We start from the raw sequence: 10,585 nt of genomic DNA, 5'->3' as shown, positions 1-10,585 counted from the left end.
ATTGCCTGTAGTTGCATACATACTGTATAGAATGACAATGGTAAGAGTAAAGGAATACTTAGTTTCCATCATTTTCTCATTGAACTGCTATAGTAGTTTTAGCTTAATACTTACAAACCATTTTGCAATAATATTGAGTATTGGTCACATTATAACTTAACTATTTAGTCATTTGTTTCATTTTTAGGCTACGCTTGTATTGCTGGTGACGGGGACGTCAGGCTACGGTCACTGGAAAAATTAAATTGAGATGACTTCCAGCAAACGCGACCAAGCCGTCGCGTTGCGCTTACTACAAGCGCACGTGGCGACGGCGGCAGTGCATTTGTATTGACGCGACGTTGCTATCGCCGTCGCTGGCACTATAAGCGCAGCCATAGGAAGCTCTGATGAAGGTCAATGCTGGACCGAAATGTCAGTATTTTTGGAGCTATCTAAGCAATATTCTACGTGTGTTTTTTTTTTTTTCCTTTTTTTTTTCTTTCTTTTTTTTTTCTACGTGTGTTTAAAAAAAAAAATCAGTTCTGTAGTATTAGATAATACATACTTTTTTTTTTTTAATTTTAAAATGTTCCTGTTTGTAATACTTTGTTGCCAAAATTCCCAGCAGTTTAAGCTGTAAACTGTAACAATAGATGATATTACCTTAGTAATATAAGAATACACAGTAGCCGCTGAGTTACAGACTGAAGGATTGATTTGAACTGAAAGGCAGCCATTTAGTGAACCCTGGGAAACAGGATTTTGCTGATCGATCATGAAAGAATGAATTGATAGGCAGCTTAGGTAATTCGTTTTCACTAAAGGTAATCAAATGCTGCATATAATAAAACAAATATATATATATATATATATACATATATATATATATATATATATATATATATATATATATATACATATATATACATATATACACACACACACACATACATTTTTAAGCTGCTTGGATTGCTTCTTTAATAAAGATCATGTGCCCAGCTTTAACCGATTTTTTTTCTTTTTCCGATAACATTTTGAGTGATAATATCTCAGATTCTCAGTACTGGAAGTCAGAGAGAAGCAGTTTTGTATATTGGAACGTCTTTTGTGAGAACTGCTTAAAACCAGAAATGATTCATAATGGTCACAAAAAGTTACTTTCATGGTGTCCTCAATTTGTCTATTTCAATATGATTCATATAGGTTGAGTGAGAAAAGATGATTCACTTCTAGAGTTCAAAGATGGGTTGTAAAATCATACGGTTTACCCAAATGCAAGAATAAGTGCGAGAATATTTGACGGTTTATTAAAACTGCTTGCTTGACATGAGAAAAAAAAATAGACATAATTATTTCTAAACAGTGGAATATTTTCTACTAGAAACTGCAGGTTGATTAACATTAAGATATGATGTGTAATTCAATCTTTATCTTATGAACATTTCATTCTAAGGTTGGCAGGATGGCGGGTACAGATGGGCACATTTTTTAATTGAATTTTGGATCCACAGCGGATCGGCCGGTTCCTTTGGTCCTTCAGCAGATCAATCTCAAAAAGGACGTTCGGGTTTTGCGGGTTTTTTATTATTATTACCAATACACTCCATGGATTCTGCAATATATTGACGGACTTGTGGAATTGAGTCCACGGATTCAGCAATTCAAGGCCGATTCCTAAGGAACCACCAACAGATTGCTTAATTCATGGATTGGTTTCTACAAATCCGTTAACGGATTGTATCCAATGGCATTTTTTGTTATGAATCCGTGTGGATTAAAACCAACCAAATCCATATGTGAATTTTACACAGCAAAACGGATTTGGGGGGGAAAATGCAAGAAAATCCAGGAAACGGATTTTGACTGTTTCGCCTATCTCTAATTGCGGGTCCAAAATCTGAATTTTGCGAAATGTAAAGTTTGTTTGGATGTCCAAATTGAACTTTGGAATGAATCCGAGCGACATACTGTACGAGCCAAAACCTGAGAATCCATCTTTTGGATTTGTTTCTTTTTTCCCCCTTTAATAAACTGGGCGCACTTTTGGTTTCTCAAACGTATGTACAAAAGTTTGAATGTGAAAAAATTTTGCCGCAAATAAAAATACCACTTGTGAGCACATTCGCATGTCTCAGACAGGTCTGCAACCCTGGTTCCACCACTATCTCCTAGTATACAGTGCTTCCACTGCAGCCAGGGATTCTCGGTAATGACATGCAAAGCACTGTAAGTACACAGTGTCACTTTTTGCTCTTGTTCATTTAAACATGGACCCTATAAGCTTAGGCCTGCTGTATTATACACCTTTTTGAGCACAGCCTGCATTGAGGAAGTGCATAGCCAGTAAACCCACTCACAAACCATTTGAGGTTGGTTACTGGTTATATAATGTGAAGAAGGAAGTGGCTAAACCACAAAACAAGTTCACCACAAATTTTGGAAATTCTGCTTATTTTCACCCCCCCCCCATACTTTTTTACAATTTCGAAAACCAAAAACATTCATGAATGGTTGGTTCTTACCCCGATACGTTGCCGCCCCCTTCCCCTGTACTTTTTACTTTGTTGTTTTTCCCACCCCATCCCTTCCTTCCCTCCCTGGTTTTTTCTCCCGTTTTCTCTAGATATGTTGTGATTTTGTTATTCACTTGCATCCCATGTGGATTTGTGTTTTTTTGCTCATTAAAACTCTTTTGGCTTATCCCCTTTTTTGCCTTTGTGTGCTGGGAACAATAGATTACTTTGGATTATTGATTTGGAGGAAATGGGGTCCCCCCGGTTCCACGTTGCACCACTTTTATTCACTTCAAAATATTTTTTTTGAGTGCTGTCTATATCATTATTTGGTTACCATTCATTTTAGTATTCATAGATTACAAAATTCATTGATTCTGTCTACACTTTAGCTATTTTTTTTTTAAATTTATATTTTTCTTAAAGTTTTCAAACATAAATGGGGAATGGGAGGTGCAAAAAAGAAAGGGGGAGGGGGGACACAACCATTTAATATCAGACTTTTTACAAGCATCAACAGTAACATTACATGTCATACAACATTTTATAAACAGCACATTCTACACCAAACACTCCCAAAACTTCCGGGATCCCTCCCCTATCCAGCATCCCAGGGATCCCAGACCCTATCATACTTTCCTGTAGTGTGATTCAGAAATGAGGTGAGTTTTTCCATTAATTGGACTTTCTTTACCCTTCTAATAACCTCTCTTCTGGAGGGCGGTAGTGTCTTTTTCCACTCTGCTGCTTCAGCCGCTGTTAGTATATGCAAAATCAATTTAAGTGTGTAGTTATTCACATTTTCCATGGGTTTGGCTAGAATAATTAAGGTTGGATCTAGTGGAATGTTAATATCTCTCACCTTTTTTTATTAATTTCAAAACGGTCTTCCAGTATGTCTGGTTTACGGGACCACCAGATATGTGCCAGGCCTCCTATCTGTCAAAATCCCCGCCAACATGTATCAGAGGCATCCGGAACATCTGCTTTAGTCTTTTGGGGGTGTAATACCAACGTAACAAAATTTTATATGTATTCTCTTTTGTTATCGTACATATAGAGTTCTACCCACATTCTCCGATCTATCCTCCCAGTCCTCCCTTGGTCCATATATTTAGGGCATGGGGTATCCTTTCTTGGGATTAAACTCAGGTACAAAGAGGATATCAGCCCCTTTTTGATTCTTTTTTTGTTTTGCATAAATCTTCGAATCGTGTGTATATAGGAAATTATTCCTCATAGAAACCCTGCCGCACAAAATGCCGGAGCTGCATATACTGTACTTAAACAACTCCATTTGGGGTAGACCATACTTTCCCATCAATTCCTCAGCGACATTAGTTTATCTTTTGCTAACAAATCTCCCACCTCCAGAATACTTCGGTGTCTGCAAATGTTAAAACCCTGCCCCTGAAAGCCCGGGAGAAACCCTGGATTATCAAACAGAGGCGTGAGCCTGGATGGTGCTGACATAACCTTATATTTTCTTGCCATCTGTCAAATTTTCAACATAAACCCAATTACTGCTGGTTCAGACTGTCTCCCAACTCCAGCCCCTAAACTCGACCATAGTAAGGAGGGCAGCCCAACTGGTTTCTTGAGTGAACTCTCCAAGTCCACCCAAGCATTGACCCCTTTCGGAGAATGCAAATAAACCATTTGTTTCATATGGGAGGCCATATAATATTTTAGAATATTTGGGACAGCTATACAACCTCCTTCTTTAGCACTCAACATAATTGACCTGACTATTCTCAGTTGTTTGTTTCCAAATAAATTGCATAATTCGATTTTGTATTTCTTTTATACTTGTGTGTGGGAAAGATATTGGCAATGTCTGAAAATAATACAGAAGTCTAGTAAGGATATTTATCTTGACCGCAGTTATACGCCCTATCCGAGAAATACAATAGGAGTTTCATACTTGTAGATCTTTTTTTATCTTTAAGAAAAGATTGGGGTAATTATACTTGTATAATTAGTTGTAATCTCTAGTAAGATATATCCCCAGATACTTCAAATGGGTCTTTTCCCATTTGTAGTCAAAGTGCAGTTTAAGAACCGCCACCTCCTTTTCAGATAGCGTTAAATTTAGGGCTTCCGACTTTCCCATGTTAACTTTATATCCGGATAAATCACCAAATCTCCAAAGGGTGCATTGTAAATTCGGGAGAGATATCTGTGGGTTAGATATAGTAAGAATAATATCATCTGCAAACAGTGACATTTTGTAGCACTCATCTTTTATTTTAATCCCTTGTATATTTGGGGAGGTTCTGATAGTAGCCGCGAGGGGTTCGATTGTTAAGGCGAAAAGAAGAGGAAAAAGGGGGCATCCCTGTCTGCTCCCATTTTTAATCCTTATCAAATTCCCATCCCCACCTGGGATCTTCAAAGTTGCTGTTACTGATTAGAGGGCACGGACCCCCTGTAGAAAGACCCCGGAGAATCTGAATGCCTCTAGCGTTTTATCCAGGAAATCCCACCTTATCCTGTCAATTGCCTTCTCAGCATCCAGACTTAACAAAAAAGCTTTTCGGTTTAGACTTGTGTATCTGATCAATAACATTAATAATTTTCCTTGTGTTATCGGATGCCTGGCGTTCACTCACAAATCCAACGTGATCATAATGGATTAATCTAGTAAGTGTTGGATTCAACCTATTTGCCAGGATTTTACTATAGATTTTCAAATCAGTATTAAGCAGTGAAATTGGCCTATAACTACCACAACATAAGGGGTCCTTTCCCTCTTTAGGAATCACCATTATATTGGCCTTCGTCATCTGTGGGGGGATTTGTTTTTCGTTAAGGAAACCGTTAAATAAGTCCAACAGGCAGGATTCATATAAAAATTTTATAGTACAAATTTGAAAAAACATTTGGGGGGCCAGGTGCCTTTTGACGGTTTCAATGAGCCGACCGCCCTTTCAAGCTCTAGCTGAGTTATTTTTGCATTTAAAATGTTATGGTCTTCCTCTGTCAATTATGGGAGGTTACAATCCCTTAGATATTCTTCAATCTGGGCCAAGCCAGGGATTTTAGCATTCGGGGTTGACTTATCTAGGTCGTAGAGTTCCGTATAAAACTTAGCACATTCCTCTGCAATCTTTGAAGGATAGTATGTCAGTTCTCCCCCTATTATCTTAATGGCGGGAACCGATGCCCTCAACCTAATCCCTCTAAGTTTATTTGCCAATATACAGTCTGCCTTATCTCCAGTGTCGTAGTACATCTGCTTAGTCCACTTAGGGGCCTTCTCTACATCCTCCAGTTTTACCCTCTTAAGTTCCTCCCTTGCCTGACTCAGAATTTTGTAAAGTTTCCTAGACGGGTTTTTTTTATCTGTTCTTTCCAACTTTGCAATTTTTTCTGTTAAGTATTTTTGTTTTTCCATTTTCATTCTCTTTCTGCAAGATGCTATTGAAATAAGCTGTCCTCTAATCGTGGCCTTATGTACCTCCCATAATATTGCTGTCGATTCTACAGATCCATTATTAGTCTGGAAATAGTTTTTAAGTGAGGCTACAATTTGTGAATGAATGAATCTCCCGCAAATTCAGTTATGAGTCATTCATCCTCCAGTGAAATTAATGAATCCTGGCAAATGGGGGGGGGTCATACAAAATCGCAACCACTGCGTTGTCAGACCACGTAATAGGCCCTATATCTGAATGAACCAATACTTCCAGAATATTTAGGGTTACAAATATATTATCGATTCTGGAGGACGAATCGTGTGGGGGCAAGTAAAAAGAATAATCCCTCTGTCCTTTGTGAGCGACGCCAGGCATCAAGCAGACCAAATTCTTTGGTTAGTGATCTAAATTCCTTCGCTAACCTATATGACATTGCGGAATATGACTGGGCTGGATGTGTGGATTTGTCCATATCTGGATCCAGTACCATATTAAAGTCGCCTCCCAGAATCATTGAGTGCTCTCGGCTGCCTCCCATAGACTCCAATGTTTCCCTCAGAAAGTAAATGTTGTCCTTTGTTAGGTGCATATACATTAACTAGTGTGATATGTAGGACTGAGAGAAGATCATGAACCACAAGAGACCTCCCTACTTCGTCTCTCTTAACCTCCAATATCTGGAACGGGATATCATGTTTTATCAAAACTGCGACCCCCCCTTTTTTTTGCTGATAAAAGACGAGTAGTATGCTACAGGATATAACCCACTAAAAGTGTTTGGGGGCTCCTGGGTGTCGAAATGTGTCTCTTGTAGAAAAACAATATCTGCTTTAAGTTTCCTAAATTCTTTTAGGGCCAGTCTGCACTTGCCATTACTATTCAGGCCCTTAATATTCAAAGACACTAACTTCAATGGCGTTTGACTTGTCATTCCTGGTGTCGTGTTTCTCTATTTCTTGTGAAAGTTGTACTCAAAAGATTTTGATGGTTGTAGTGGATAAATGGGAAAAGGGGGAAAAAAGGAGAGGGGAGGGATGTTTCCAATATAGGGAACTTGGAAAAAGGGGGAAAAATTAAACAAAAAACAAAAATTAAATTGAAAAATAAGATGAGTGTATCCAGCTACTCATCCCAACTTTGCGGCCAGTCCCTAAGTGGCTTGGCCTGGCGGGCATATGGCCCTACTAAGGGCGTCCTGACGTCGGGCATACAGGTATCCCTTCCACCCCATACACCCCGCCCCCATATACTCTCAACCTTCTGATCGCACCTTCGCTACAGCTTACTCAAAATATAAAAGCGTAACTGATAAATCAATTCCTACAGTATTAGCTTTAGAACACATAAACATATACAGTATAACTTTTCAGAGAATAACATGATACAGTTGAGGATAAGGGGGATAAATTACCTTGGGGAAAAAGATACATCACACTTTTTATAGTTCTCGTTTTAAACATACAATACAGTAACTATTGACGTTAGTTCTCGAGCAGGGGCTGCTCTTGTCCTTTAATAGACCTTAGTGTCCTTTTATATCTGTGACCCGAGTATCAGTGTGGTACATAACCCCTAAAATAATCCATCTCTTTTGACTCTTTGGGCCAGGGCCATCTCACCCACCGCCCGGCCCCTCAGACCGCTCGTTCCCCTGCTCCTTGCAGGTATCAGCTTTAGGGGAAACCACGAGTGGGTTTCTCCCCTCCGCAGGAATAATCTGTCATCCAGGCAATGGGCAGGTGACCCCAAATTGCAGACAGTTATACCTACAATAGAACCTAAGGGATATAAAGGGGAACTGAGAAAAAACAAAGCTGCAGTTCCGACGTCGGTTTTATTGAACCGCCTTCTTTGGAGGCATCTCCTGATGTTCCCCTGCCTGCTACCATGGGTTTGGGGCTGCTACGAGGTGCCCATCAGAGGCTTATGTTGAAATCTATGAGCGGGATGCACAGAGCTTAGTTAGCACACGTGCATCTGCTCTGATGTCGCGCGCGCACCCCACTTTAGCTATTTAAAGGAATTAAGAAGACTAAGTGTTGAATAAGCGTACATTGATATTATAAGAAACATTTCAGAGAATGCCACATCAACCATTAGATTACATGAAGAGAAGATACAAGCTATACTGTATAAGGATCAGCAAGAGAGTGTGATTGGGAGACACCATGCCACCAAAGCTTTTCACAGCAACACTTGAAGAATTGTTCAAGACACTGAATTGGGAAGAAAAATGAATCAAAAATCAACAATAAATACATAAGTCACTTATGATTTTCAGATGAGTTCTTTTGGCACAGGTCCAGAATACCTCCAGCATAAAATCGGAGAATTTGCTGAAGCAAGTAAGAAGGTGGACCTCCATATGAATCTCAGCAGGACCATCCTCATAATCATTTATTTTTTGGGTAAAAACACGCTTCCACTTAAGAGGGCATCATAATACTTTACAGTTAAAGAACATATTACATGATACACAATTATTTTGTTAGGAAAAACCAGAAGGAAGACGTAAGTCTTACACCATGCCCGTAACAGTGGTACAGTTGGTATACACAAGAGCTCTGGGGGTAGCGAGTCCAAGACCTCTGATGTTGTACACGAGAAGACCCGCCCACCGAGTATACAGGGCAGTACCCTTGGCACAGAGAGATGGACCCCCTGAGGACTTGAGATCAAAGCCAGTATCCCTCCTCGGCGTCAAAAGAGACTGCTGATAGACAGGCCCTTGTCCTTGCAAGGACTTAAAGGTTATTGCGGCCAACTTGAACCGAACATGGAAGATCACTAGAAGGCAGTGCAGATTGCGGAAGATGGGAGTAATATGCTCAAAGCGAGAAACATGTCTCAACATCCAAGCTGCAATGTTCTGCAGAAGTTGGAGCCTGTCTGTATTTGGGGGGTTTGGTATGTATTTGGGGGCTGGGGGGGTTTGGTATGTATTTTGGGGGGGTGGGGGGATTGGTATGTATTTGGGGGTGGGGGGAGTTGGTATATATTTGGGGCGGGGGTTTGGTATGTATTTACTGTAGGAGATTGCAGGATTTGGGTATGTATTTGGGGGCAAGGGTTTTTGGTATGTATTTGGGGGGCGGGGGGTTTGCTATGTATTTGAGGGATGGGGGTTTTGGTATGTATTTGGGGAGCGAGTTTGGTATGTATTTGGGGGATGGGGGTTTTGGTTTGTATTTGGGGGGTGGGGGGATTTGGCATGTATTTGGGGGTGGGGTGTTGGTATGTATTTGGTGGGCAGGGGGTTTGTATGTATTTGAGGGGTAGGATTTTGTATATATTTGGGGGTGGCGTTTTTTTTTTGTATGTATTTGGTGGTGGTTTTTTTGGTATGTATTTTGTGGGGGGGATTGTGTGTGTAGGGGTAGGGAATGAGTGTGAGGATTGTGGTAATTGATTTGAGGGGGGTAGAGTGAGAGGAGAGAGGGGGAGTTAGAGACGGGGTGGGGGGTGAGTGAGGAAGAGAGGGTGTGAGATGGAGGGGAGAGAAATACATGGGAGGTGAAAGGGGGGATTTAGTGGGAGTGCGGTAATTGATGGAGGTGTGGAGAGTGAGAGAAGGTGATTGAGGGAGATGGAGGGGAGAGACCACTGACACAGGGAATGGGCAGGGGGGGGGGTCATAACTAGTTCTGGGGCCCTGAACACATCTATTGAACTGTGCAAATGTGTGAATAAGGATTTACATTATGGGTCAGATAAAATTAGTTCCATGAAATCACGACAATACCCCCCCCCCCCCTAGGTAATTAACGCTTATCCTCAAAGCTTGTAGTATGCAAAAATAGCTGCTGTTTTTAGCATAGGCTGAACATCACATTATTGTAATATGATAAACAAAATAGAATTTATATTGATGCAATTTTGCTATAACTAGCATCATTTTGCAATAAAAATTTAAAGTCTTGAATAAGGTCAAATTCTATCTACTGTAGTTCTTCACGGAAAGTGGATAATAGCAGCTTAAGGTTTTTTTTATATTGATCTCCATTGCTCTTGGTGGAGGTCACATACTAGCAGCAGTTTGTAGATTTTATGCATCATTCAAAACCAATGTGATTACTGCATTTCCTGAAAGATCTCTTACCATGGAAATTAAACTACGGGTCAACCCCATAATGTTGATATTAGGCCTAGATATATCCATATGATATATATATATATATATATATATATATATATATCATATGGATATATCTAGGCGTAATACAATATAAATACACATTGATGTCATTTTAGATACACAATTGTGAAAGCTTCCATTCCAAAACAGTATTGGACCATTGCTACTTATTTATGTATTTTATTATGCTTAATTACAGTAATTTACTGGGAGTGAAAAAGAGAAAAAGTATTTACAGCGCTAATGCTAAAATGTGATAATTTAACAATATTAATATTACTGTGACTACTAACAACTTGCTTTTAAAGTGAGGCTGCCCAGGCAAAAAATGACCAACACAAATCATAAAGAACCTAACAATAAAAAACAAACAGCCGGCGCCTCCAATAAGATAACTCAGTGAATATATTCTGACCAAGTATAGAGTCCAATCACGGATACCAAACAGTCCTGAGGGGGATCTTGAATGAAGTCTCACAGTAAAGACAAACAGACATAAACGACAAGAAAAACAAAGAAAAAAATCATAGTGTAAC

General features: G+C 39.7%; 1 long non-coding RNA gene across 2 annotated transcripts in view; it reads left to right on the top strand.

Annotated features, from left to right (window-relative positions):
• The window catches only part of LOC142498548 (uncharacterized), a 202,457-nt gene that overhangs the window by 4,428 nt on the left and 187,444 nt on the right, over positions 1–10,585 (top strand). The window lies entirely within an intron of this gene.

Source organism: Ascaphus truei, chromosome 7 (assembly GCF_040206685.1).
Source record: "Ascaphus truei isolate aAscTru1 chromosome 7, aAscTru1.hap1, whole genome shotgun sequence".
Taxonomy (NCBI): domain Eukaryota; kingdom Metazoa; phylum Chordata; class Amphibia; order Anura; family Ascaphidae; genus Ascaphus; species Ascaphus truei.
The sequence above is the reverse complement of the archived record's forward strand: the minus strand, read 5'-3'. Positions and strand labels throughout refer to the sequence as shown.